Source organism: Stenella coeruleoalba (assembly GCF_951394435.1).
Source record: "Stenella coeruleoalba genome assembly, chromosome: 2".
NCBI classification, from domain to species: domain Eukaryota; kingdom Metazoa; phylum Chordata; class Mammalia; order Artiodactyla; family Delphinidae; genus Stenella; species Stenella coeruleoalba.
Window position 1 is genome coordinate 81,394,309 of NC_137147.1, and position 13,231 is coordinate 81,407,539.

General features: G+C 39.5%; 1 protein-coding gene across 1 annotated transcript in view; it reads left to right on the plus strand.

The window, feature by feature from the left end:
* SPRED1 (sprouty related EVH1 domain containing 1) overlaps positions 1–13,231 on the plus strand; it is a 323,745-nt gene that overhangs the window by 189,395 nt on the left and 121,119 nt on the right. The window lies entirely within an intron of this gene.

Here is a 13,231-nt window from a genome sequence, read left to right on the forward strand (position 1 = left end):
TTTAGCCATAGCAATCATAGAAGAAAAAGAAATAAAAGGAATCAAAATTGGAAAAGAAGTAAAATTGTCACTGTTTGCAGATGACATGATCCTATACATAGAGAATCCTAAAGATGCTACCAGAAAACAACTAGAGCTAATCAATGAATTTGGTGAAGTTGCAGGATACAATATTAATGCGTAGAAATTTCTTGCATTCCTATACACTAATGATGAAAAATCTGAAAGAGAAAATAAGGACACTCCCATTTACCATTGCAACAAAAAGAATAAAATACCTAGGAATAAACCTGCCTAAGGAGACAAAAGACCTGTATGCAGAAAGCAATAAGACACTAATGAAAGAAATTAAAGATGATACAAACAGATGGAGAGATATACCATGTTCTTCGATTGGAAGAATCAATATTGTGAAAATGACTATACTACCCAAAGCAATCTACAGATTCAATGCAATCCCTATCAAATTACCAATGACATTTTTTACAGAACTAGAACAAAAAAATCTTAAAATTTGTATGGAGACACAAAGGACCCCGAATAGCCATAGCAGTCTTGAGGGAAAAAAAGCAGAGCTGAAGGAATCAGATGCCCTGACTTCAGACTATACTACAAAGCTACAGTAATCAAGGCAATATGGTACTGGCTCATAAACAGAAATATAGATCAATGCAACAAGATAGAAAGCCCAGAGATAAACTCATGCACATATGGTCACCTTATCTTTGATAAAGAAGGCAAGAGTACACAGTGGAGAAAAGACAGCATCTTCAATAAGTGGTGCTGGGAAAACTGGACAGCTACATGTAAAAGAATGAAATTAGAACACTTCCTAACACCATACACAAAAATAAACTCAAAATGGAGTAAAGACCTAAATGTAAGGCCAGAAACTATCAAACTCTTAGAGGAAAACATAGGCAGAACACTCTATGACATAAATCACCGCAAGATCCTTTTTGACCCACCTCCTAGAGAAATGGAAATAAAAACAAAAATAAACAAATGGGACCTAATGAAACTTGAAAGCTTTTGCACAGCAAAGGAAACCATAAGCAAGACGAAAAGACAACCCTCAGAATGGGAGAAAATATTTGCAAACAAAGCAACTGACAAAGGATTAATCTTCAATATATACAAGCAGCTCATGCAGCTCAATATCAAAAAAACAAACAACCCAATCCAAAAATGGGCAGACCTAAATAGACATTTCTCCAAAGAAGATATACAGATTGCCAACAAACACATGAAAGGATGCTCAACATCACTAATCATTAGAGAAATGCAAATCAAAACCACAATGAGGTATCACCTCACACCGGTGAGAATGGCCATCATCAAAAAGTCTACAAACAATAAATGCTGGAGAGGGTGTGCAGAAAAGGGAGCCCTCTTGCATTGTTGGTAGGATGTAAATTGATACAGCCACTATGGAGAACAGTATGGAGGTTCCTTAAAAAACTAAAAATAGAGCTACCATATGACCCAGCAATCCCACTACTGGGCATATACCCTGAGAAAACCATAATTCAAAGAGTCATGTACCACAATATTCATTGTAGCACTATTTACAATAGCCAGGACATGGAAGCCACCTAAATGTCCATGGACAGATGAATGGATAAAGAAGATGTGGCACATATATACAATGGAATATTACTCAGCCATAAAAAGAAACAAAATTGAGTTATTTGTAGTGAGGTGGATGGACCTAGAGTCTGTCATACAGAGCAAAGTTAAGTCAGAAAGAGAAAAACAAATACCGTATGCTAACACATATAATGGAATCTAAAAAAATGGTTCTGAAGAACGTAGGGGCAGGATAGGAATAAAGACGCAGATATAGAGAATGGACTTGAGGACATGGGGAGGGGAAAGGGTAAGCTGGGACAAAGTGAGAGAGTAACATTGACATATATACACTACCAAATGTAATATAGATAGCTAGTGGGAAGCAGCTGCATGGCACAGGGAGATCAGCTGGGTGCTTTGCGACCACCTAGAGGGGTGGTATAAGGAGGGTGGAAGGGGGCTTCCCTGGTGGCGCAGTGGGTAAGAATCTGCCTGCCAATGCAGGGGACATGGGTTCAATCCCTGGTCCGGGAAGATCCCATGTGCCACAGAGCAACCAAGCCCACGCACCACAACTACTTCTCCTGAGTAGAGCCTGCGAGCCACATCTACAGAAGTCCATGCGCCTGGAGCCCATGCTCTGCAATGAGAAGCCCGCGCACTGCAACGAAGAGTAGCCCCTGCTCGCCGCAACTAGAGAAAGCCCGTGTGCAGCAATGAAGACCCAACACAGCCAAAAAAAAAATTAAAAAGGAGGGTGGGAGGGAGACACAATAGGGAAGGGATATGGGGATATACATATACATATAGCCGATTCACTTTGTTATATAGCAGAAACTAACACAACATTGTGAAGCAATATTACTCCAATAAAGATGTTTAAAAAAGAAAGAAAGAAGAATACTAGGACCATCTCTTGTTCTAGTATTTGTCTTTGACCCCCATCCCTGACACAGAGCTCCTAAAACTCTTGTAAATTCCTAAGTGATAACAGAGCTGGGAGCATCTTTTGTTCTAATAAGGTGACTCTGGGTGGGCTTCTGGATGGGGGACAAGCCATGATCAGAAGCTTAGAATTTTTGGCCCCATCCCTTATCTTCCAGAGAGGGGAGAGGGAAGTAGAAACTGAGTTAATAATTGATCATGCCTATGTGAGGAAGCCTCCATAAAATGCCAATAGTAGGGGGTTCAGAGAGGTTTTGGGTTGGTGAACACATGGAATCTCTACCCCTTTCCCCATACCTTGCCCTACACATTGCTTCTATCTAGAGGTTCATCTTTATCCTTTATCATATCCTTTTATAATAAACTGGTAAACATGAGTAAATACTTCCCTAATTTGGTGAGCCGCTCTAGCAAATTAAACCTGAGGAGGGGCCTTTGGAACCTCCCATCTATAGCCTATTGGTCAGAAGCCTAGGTGATAACCTGGGCTTGTAACTGGCATATGAAGTTGGGGGGCAGTCTTATGGGACTGAGGCCTTAACCTATGAAATTTGATGCTACCTCCAGGTAGATGGTGGCAGAATTGAGTTAAATTGTAGGGCATGCACCTGGCGTCGCTTGGTGTGGGGGGCGGGGAAAAACCACTACGTGTTTGGTAATCAAAAGTGAAGTGTTTGGGCTTCCCTGGTGGCGTGGTGGTTGAGAGTCCGCCTGCCGATGCAGGGGACACGGGTTCGTGCCCCGGTCCAGGAAGATCCCACATGCTGCGGAGCGGCTGGGCCCGTGAGCCATGACCGCTGAGCCTGCGCATCCGGAGCCTGTGCTCCGCAACGGGAGAGGCCACAACGGTGAGAGGCCCGCGTACCACCAAAAAAAAAAAAAAAAAAAAAAAAAGTGAAGTGTTCTGTGTAAAAGTAACAGAGACACACAGGAGAGAAACATAGTAGGGAAGAACTGATTTTTCCCTACACAAAAGGAAGAACACTAATTTTTTCTCCCCTAAGTACTCACCTACTGTCAATCCTCTATTTTAAGTGAAGCAAAAACCAGTTGTTCCTGTAGCACTTTATTTGTAACTCTTAATAGCACTTACCGTGGTAATTTACCAACTTATATCTTCACCAGACATGGTTCTTTGAAATCAAGTACTGCTTTAATTTCATCTCTAGTACTTTGCCTGGCATATAAAATAATCAATCAATTAATTAATACTTCTGGTATAGACAGCTCTTGTGTGTTTATTAAAGATGGATCTTTTGAGAGGTGGATGTAACACCACTCTCCAATGATTTCTGATGATAGTTTTTCTGAAGCTTTTCTCTATCCTTTACTGAGTACTTTTGGTTTTATAAAAGAAGATCAATATCAGAAGTGAAGGTGATGAAAAAGAATAAAAAACCAAGAAACAATTATTGTTAGAATTAAATGAGTTACATTTCAAGTGATTTCCAAGGAAATTTGATATTGTAGATATGTGAAAAGTATAAAATAAACTGGAATCATACATAAATATAGAATTTATGAATTTGAGTGAAAGTTTGGCATAATTTCTAATATCATTTATACATTTGAATGGATAGGAGCTCCAGAGACAGCTGTCTGACCAAGGAGAGCTCACTTTATAAGTTATTATACAAAAGTAATTTGATACACATGAATACTGAGGTTTTATAAAAACTTGGAAACAATGAATAACTAAATATAGACATTAAACAAATATGTAATGAACAATAATGTCATGGGACTGTCAAGAGTAACTCATTTCTAAGATGTAGACTAGACCAAATAGTGTAGGACTGTAGAAAACAATTTCATTTTACCAAATCAATTCTAAAAGCTCTATGGAAACTAGCAGGGGATGTACTTCAAATAAGCCAGGACAGTATGTTAGTAAAGAGAAACTGTTCAAAGTACTTGGCACAGCTTGGCAGGGGACCCAGAAGGAAGACTGGGATGACCCAACCAAGGAAGCCAACTTGAAATAAACAAAGATTGGCTAAGACCCAGAAGATAATAAGGGTGTGAAGTGTTTTAGGGCTTCCTGATAAAGAGCTTTAGAGCTGAGGGTGGCATTCTCTAGTATGAAGGAAAGTCTGTGTCTTCTTAGGATTTTGAATCTTATGGAGAATGAAAGCATCTCTTTCTGGTGATGTAAGGACTGGCCAGATGTCACTGGAACTGAAGTTTTCAGTATCTAATAATTTTTAAACACAGCACATGGTGTATACTTTAGATTTTATCATACAAAGATACTAAAGATATTATCATAGGATTCCAAAAGGGATATATTTGGGGATGCTAGTAAGATTATTGTCATTAGAGGGAAACAACAGCAGCTATTTTTACTACTTGCCACGACATTTGTTCATATAACATCTTGTATTTTCTAAATGCTTCCTTTTGGTTTTCCATGTCTTCCTAGCTAGACTGTAAGTTTCTGAAAAGCAGGTTCGCTCCCAGAACCTAAAGTAGTCCTGAATATTCTGTAACCAACATGCATTGCTATTTGTATCCATTCTCTTCTCTCTAGCCCCTGACCAGTGCCCTAATTTTTTTCTTATGTAGACCATTGCAACAGCCTTTTTACTGCTCTCCAAAATCTCACAATATATCTAGGAAGACATGGAAAACCAAAAGGAAACACTTAGATAACACAAGGTGTTATACAAAGCAGATAACAAAAGTAACTGCTATCTTTTCCCTCTAAGACTGACATTTCCTCTATAGCTCTCGTTCCTTCTATCACTATCGCCTAAACTTCTATATTCTTTGATTTATAACTATTAAACTATATATTATATATGTGTGTACACATACACACACACACACACACACACACACACACACACATTGCCAACATAGATGGAGGGCTGGAAGGGCCAATGTTATATGTAAACACAGGGTCTTAAGTTTGTTTTTAGATTATAGTAGAGCAAATAGAAGTTAGGACAATGCAAAGTTTTAAGACTCCCTGAGTGGGTTGTGTAGAACCAGCAGGGTTCACACATGCCTAATAAAGTGTAATGAATTCCAATTAAAGTGTGATGTTGCAGAGTGGGGAAAGGAGGGAACCTTCAGCTTAGAAACAGAGAGTACCCCAACTTGCCTAAAAAAAGAATGTTTTTTAGGAAAGTAGGAAGATTTGAGAGAAAAGAGGGAAACAGGGATGGGGGGAGGAAAGGGGCAGACCTCAAGGGCACAGTCAGTCCTCTGGCAGAGTCCCAGGACTGCAAGGGGCTCAGAGTGCACAGTAGGCTTAATCTAGATAGAAGCGGAGATAAGGTGCTGGGCGGTCTAAATCCTAGACCAGAAAGAAGAGGCTAAAAGAAAACAGGAACAAAAATCCTCTTTGGGGGGCCAGGTAAAAGGGTTGGAAATAATGGGAAAATTTTACTTTTATAAAAGGAATATTTTACTTTTATACAAAATCCTGAAGAACGACAGACCTAGTTAAGGTTAGGAAAGTCCCATAATTAGAAAGAAGTCTTCCGCAGGACTTCTTAAGTTTTAGTGTGCAGATGAATTACCTGGGGATCTTGTTAAAATGCAAATTAGGATACAGTAGGGCTGGGGTGGAGCCCAAGAGTCTGCATTCTAACAAGTTCCCAGGTGGAGCTATGCTGCTTTGAGTAGCAAGGATTTATGGTATTAAACATGAGCATTTAAAGCATTTTTATAAAAGAAATAGATCAGTGAATCAGTATAGAGATCTTCCCAATATAGAGAGATCCCAATATAGAGATCTTCTGTGGGTTTATCAAAGACTTTAATTATGAAATTATCCTCCCTTTTACCTTTAGTTGAGGGCAATGAAGACATTTTTTTTTTATTGGAGTAAAATTGCTTTACAATGTGTTAGTTTCTGCTGTAAATGAAGACATATTAAGACGAAAAGAGGGAATACAGTGCCTCAGTTCAAACCAATAATAACATATTTGAGAACATAATTATTGCTAGATGTCTATAAATAACAAGATAACTACCTGTGTTGGTTACAGGTAGTATATCTGCATGTGAAAGTGCCCCAAAGAACTTTCTGTGATGAAAGAAATGTTCTCTATCTGAACTGTCCAATATAGTAGCCACTAACCATCTGTGGCTATTGAGTACTTGAAATGTAGCTAGTGTAACTGAGCAGTAAATTTTTAATCTTATTGAATTTAATTAATTTAAATTGAAACAGCCACGTATGGCTAGTAGCTTCCATGATCATCAGAGCTGCTGGGATCACCAAAAGACAATCAGATGTTTTTGCCTTCTGATGGAAGTAGTCTTCCTATCAAGGCTCTAGAATTAGCTACCAATCTGCAAAGGAGACCCCAGAAGTGTTCAGATCACATTCTGAGAACTGATAGTATAAGAGAATTTACAACCTGACGCCCACAGAAGGCAGTTGATAAAACAGCCAGGGAATTCAATACTCCCTTTATCTAAAGGAGAGTTCTCCTGCCAAGTCATCATCTACAGTAATACTGACTTGAAATAGAAAGAATATCCCACGAAGGATTCTGCCTTTGAAAAGTTCCATATAATACACATAAACACACACATATGCGGCCTTTTGAAGGAGAAATTTTTTTTTTTTTAAGTTTTTGACCATGCCAGATGGCATGTGGGATCTCAGTTCCCCGACCATGGATGGAACCTGCATCCCCTGCATTGGAAGTGCAGAGTCTTAACCACTGAACATCCAGAGAAGTCCCATGAAGGAGAAAATTTGAGTTTCACCTCTAGCTACATCCTCACTAACGTGTGACCTCTGGCAAGTCACCTAACCTCTCTGATCTTCAGTTCTAATTCTCTCTGTAAATTGGAGTTGATAATACCTAGTGGGCAAGGGTGTTAGGAAGGTAAGTTCTTGAAGGACACTGTAAGTTTTAAAGCCCTATGCAATGGCTAATTATTTATTACTCACTAAAAGGGAAGTGAAATGCCATATTTAAAACAGAATCCAAGGAACTGCTCAGACTCTTTTGTTGTACTGAACTTGTGTTGCATGCACATGACCTTGGAAATGTTATGTAACTCATATTCAATCCTTCATTTTTGTTGTAACGGGGTGTAACCTTCAAGGAACGGGCATTCCAAAGCCATTTGGGAGAATGATGGTAAGGGAGGAGTGCTTTATTTAGTAGTGTGGGGCCTGGTAAGCATCCTCCCTACTAAGATTATACTGAAAAGAAAGGAAATCGCAGACGGCTCATTTCCCTTGTACTGGTTGTAATCTTGTGGAAACTTCCTGTAAAAGGCAGTTATAGCATTAAACGTAAACTGATTTCACACTCGCCGGATACTACCAGGGCAACAATTGCGGTCCTTTGGGAGAAAAATAAAATAGCATACTTATCCTTTAATACTTTGTATTAGTTTGGAAGAACATAGAAACCCTAGTGATGGAGAAACAGACTCATGCCAGAGGCAAGGAAACTATTTAGAAACATGGTTACCATTTAGTAATTCCACTGAGAGGCAGAGCTCATTAGCCAAGAGACTGGTTACACTAAAAAAAAAAAAAGCACAAAAAACCCAAAAATACCCCAAAACATTCATTAAACAAAGTACAGCATGAAGAAAGAGTCCCCTTTGATCTAGGTACACATTAACTACAGTTTTAAAACACAAAATACAAAATTTTAATAACATCTGCTAAGGGGTAATGTTAAGAGTAAGTTTAGAAATAGAAATGTGTACATATATTTTATGTACTGTTAGAACCTCAAATGTTGGCATGGCTGTCTCCTTTTGGCTTTCCAAGAATACAAATATCTGCTGAGAGCTTATTAGTGCAAGGGACAGAGTGTGTGAAATGCTGAACTGCAGCAGTGTTGAAGTCACGATAGGAAGCCGGAAGGGACTCCTGATTTCCATCACAGTGTCAGTCAACACAGCATCATTTTCATACATACATAAGGCCTTTGCATAATATTTGAAAAGCCTCCATTACTTGAAACCACTGCTAAAGAGAACAGCAAAAAATATGAAATGCAGCCTCTGCGTTCAAGCCACTTAAACATGAACTCAAAAAAGTTGATTAGGAAAAGAGAGAGAGAGAGAGAGAGAGAGGATTATCAATACAAGTATAAAACAGTGAAGGCAAAAAAAAAAAAAAAGAATTTGTTGAAGACAAATTCTGAGTACATAAGAAAGATAATCAGTATGGACCAAGTGGTCTGGAAAGAGGGGGAAAGCCTTGGAGTGCTACATGCCATCTGTCAGTGACTCCATGAAAACAGGCTACCTTTGCTATGCTTGTGAACCCTGGTCTGACACACACATAGAACCCAGAACACATTTGTACCTTAATTTTCATGGCATCCTATACTGGCAACTAGCTGGCAATTGTGCTGTTGGTTCTTGCATGCTTTTGATAATTAATCATCTATAACAGGTTAAGTGGCTGTGGCTAATTCCTAAAGCTGAGGACAATAGTACTGAGAGCCACCTGTGAGCACCAGCAATTGTGACCAGCCTCTTTCCTAAGACCCACCTGAGAAAACACAACTGAGCAAATACAAGTGTCCCGTGCCCTGCTGACCCCTGACATGGCCATAGAATCCTTCCTGACTAGTGCTCACTGGTAGCTATACCAGCTGAATGAAGTTGGAACTTGGGTGAAATTGTGATCTATATCTTCTCACGTGGCTTATCAAGTCTTACTGGATCTACCTTCCCTAGCTAAACCAGCCCTTTGGCCTTGGCCAGTACCTACCTTAGTCTGAGATGTACTTTGGACTGCACTTTTTTGTGTTCTGCTGGAATGAGCTCTCAGGGATGTGTTCAGAGCTGGGATGACACAAATAGTTGCAAGGAAAGAGGGAGAAGCCTGTGAAGGGCTAAGAAGGATCTAGTACCTAGCATGCTTCTGAAAAAGCAGATTTCTTGGTCCCATTGCTGATCTGCTGATCACAATCTCTGGAGTGGCGCCTAGGAATCTGCATTAAAGCAGTACTTGCAGTGTACTTAAAAAACCTTTTTATTATGGAAACTTTTAAATATATAAAATAGTACAGAATAAACAATCTTGTTTCATCTAAATCCCTACCTACTTCTCTCCACTCCTGACCCCACTGGATTATTTTGAAGCAAATCTTAGATATTATGTCATTCACTTGTAAATATTTCAGTATGTATTTCTGAAAGATAAGGACTTTCACAACACCACAACACCAATTTTTTATAATCATCAATTTCCACTTAGTGTACGTTTCTCCAATTATCTCAAATTTTATTTTTTTTAAAATAGATTTTTTCTTTTTTTTTTTAATTGAGGTATAGTTGTTTTACAATGTGTTAGTTTCTACTGTACAGCAAAGTGAAGTAGAGTTTCCTGTGCTATACAGCAGGTTCTTATTAGTTATCTATTTTATACATATTAGTGTATATATGTCGATCCCAATCTCCCAATTCATCCCACCTCCTCCCACCCTGCTTTCCCCCCATGGTGTCCATATGTTTTTTCTCTACATCTGTGTCTCTATTTCTGCCTTGCAAACCGGTTCATCTGTACCAATTTTCTAAATTCCACATATTTGTGTTAATATATGATATTTGTTTTTCTTTCTTTTTATTTTTCTCTTTTCTTTTCACTTCACTCTATATAACTGTCTCTAGGTCCATCCATGTCTCTACAAATGACCCAATTTTGTTCCTTTTTATGGCTGAGAAATATTCCATTGTATATATGTACCACATCTTCTTTATCCATTCATCTGTCAATGGGCATTTAGGTTGCTTCCATGACCTGGCTATTGTAAATAGTGCTGCAATGAACATTGGGGTGCATGTGTCTTTTTGAATTACGGTTTTCTTTGGGTATATGCCCAGTAGTGGGATTGCTGGGTCATATGGTAATTCTATTTTTAGTTTTTTAAGGAACCTCCATACTGTTCTTCATAGTAGCTGTACCAATTTACATTCCCACTAACAATGCAAGAGGGTTCCCTTTTCTCCACACCCTCTCCAGCATTTATTTGTAGATTTTCTGATGATGCCCATTCTAACTAGTGTGACATGATACCTCATTGTAGTTTTGCTTTGCATTTCTCTAATAACTAGTGATGTTGAGCACCTTTTCATGTCCCTTTTGGCCATATGTATGTCTTCTTTGGAGAAATGTCTATTTAGGTCTTCTGCCCATTTTTTGATGGGGTTGTTTCTTTTTTTGATATTGAGCTGCATGAACTGTTTATATATTTTGGAGATTAATCCTTTGTCCATTGATTTGTGTGCAAATATTTTCTCCCATTCTGAGGGTTGCCTTTTCTTCTTGTTTATAGTTTCCTTTGCTGTGCAAAAGCTTTTAAGTTTCATTAGGTCCCATTTATTTATTTTTGTTTTTATTTCCATTACCCTAGGAGGTGGGTCAAAAAAGATCTTGCGGTGACTTATGTCAAAGAGTGTTCTTCCTATGTTTTCCTCTAAGAGTTTTATAGTGTCCAGTCTTACATTTAGGTCTTTAATCCATTTTGAGTTTATTTTTGTGTATGGTGTTAGGGAGTATTCTAATTTCATTCTTTTACATGTAGCTGTCCTGTTTTCCCAGCACCACTTATTGAAGAGACTGTCTTTTCTCCATTGTATATCCTTGCCTCCTTTGTCATAGATTAGTTGACCATAGGTGTGTGGGTTTACCTCTGAGCTTTCTATCCTGTTCCATTGATCTATATTTCTGTTTTTGTGTCAGTACCATATTGTCTTGATTACTGTAGCTTTGTAGTATAGTCTGAAGTCAGGGAGTCTGATTCCTCCTCAAATTTTAAAATACTTGTTTAACTCAGGATCCAAATAAGGCATAACACACATTGCATTGTTGTTATGTCTCTTGTACCTCTTAAGGTCCAGACACTGGGATAGACCAGGGCAGCTGCTGATAGAAAGTCAGACTAGAAGACCCCTGGGCTCTGAGCTTCATTGTAGGACCATTTCTGATGGTTTCAGGGTAGAAGACTAAGAGCTCTGGCCATTCAAAGACAATTTTTCTTTTAAAGTTGGTAAGATCTTCAACAACTGGGTGAGAGGAGAGAGCTACAAATTCACCCTTTAAAGAAGGGCACAAAATTGTCCTGAGAATGGCCTGGGGAACACCAAAGGCAGTGAATGGATGATGACTGTGTCTTGGTCATGGGACTGGGAGCGATTTGGAAAGCATCAATTCGAGCTGTTGATCATACCTTGTCCCTTTAGGTAAGCAATATGTGTACAAGTAGCCAGCACAGTGCCTTGCACACGACAGCCAAGATGGTTTTCATATCTTCTCTCAAAATTTGTAATTGATACTTTTCCTGATGCACTTGAACCTCAAACAGATATGAATTTTCTTCAAAAGAAAAGGAGGCCTTTGCAAGTGACCCAACTTTCCTTGTACTTACTTACCCATAATAACTCTGAGAGCTATGATTTATTGATGGCTTACTAGGGACCAGGCCATGTGTCTAGCAAAAGTGGTACATGGAAGAAAACTGATGGTTATTTGTTGAATGGATGAACAAGGCTACTGAATGCTTTACATTGAACCTTCAGAGCAACTGCCACCACCTTGTCATGGAGTTTATTATTATCTCCGTTTTACCAAATCATGGTAAGAGTGACACATTGAGCTCCTAGTCTGTTCTAAGTGCTTTCTGTATATCATCACCTCATTAATCAGTACAGCATTTCTAGGAGTTAGGTACTATTATCCCCATTTACACAGGCACAGAGTTTAAGTAACTTGCCTGGAACACAAATTGTCTAGAACACAAATTACAACTGATGGAACTTGATTCAAATCTGAGCAGGCAAAGTGGTGAGTACTGGAAGGAGAGCAGGGTAGTACCAACACTCCCAGTTACAAGTTCTGTGCAGGAACAAGACCAAAAACGCAGGTTCAGAGGTAACCTCTGACTATGGAGGAGCCCCTTACCTCTTCCTTTCACCAACACTGCCCCTTCCTTGCTCTCAAAAAGGATAATTCTGCTTCGAGGCAGGAAGCAAGAGTTACATAAAGAAACCTCGCAAATCAACAGTACGGATTTTTGGGCAGACTGACTAAAACTCCTTCATTTATTCCTCAAACATTTATTAAACACCTACTATGTCCAAAACACTGTTAACAAGCTAGTGTAGAGCTCCCGAGAACAGTAATCCTGAAACTTTCTGGAGATGGCAAAAGAGGAGTGCTGGCTCGTTCGGGAGTTCTCCCACTTTCTTCTTCCTCAGGAATTGTTCTACCCCTCAAGGTGGCAGGAGCAGGAACCCTCATTCTCAGGTCTCACAAACCTGAGAATGAAGAGAAAGCACTGCACACAGAGCTAGACTGATATCTCGGGAGATGCGTCAGAAACCTGTGACTCAGTCCGCCAGGCCTGATGATGTATAGGCTGGCTTTCTAGGTAGAGAAGAGATAATAGCATTTGCAGAGACAGGAGCTGAGTCTTCTGGTCCCGCAGACCCTAGACTCCGGCCCGCAACCCCAGCAGGTTTCTGTACAAAAACCTTTTGAACTGAATGCATACATTGTCCTCTAACAATGCAAACGCTGCAGCTGCCTATTGAATAATCGTCCCGCCTCCGTTTAGAGCAGTTCGTGCGTGCCACAGAGGCATCTTCTGCGCTATAGTTATGCAACCTCACTCGCAGCGGGAGTTATTTCCTGTGCTTCTGGCTGCGCCAGATTCATGTAACACGCCTACCCAGGGCTCAATGGAAGTCGTTCTCCATTAACAACCAGTCTAGC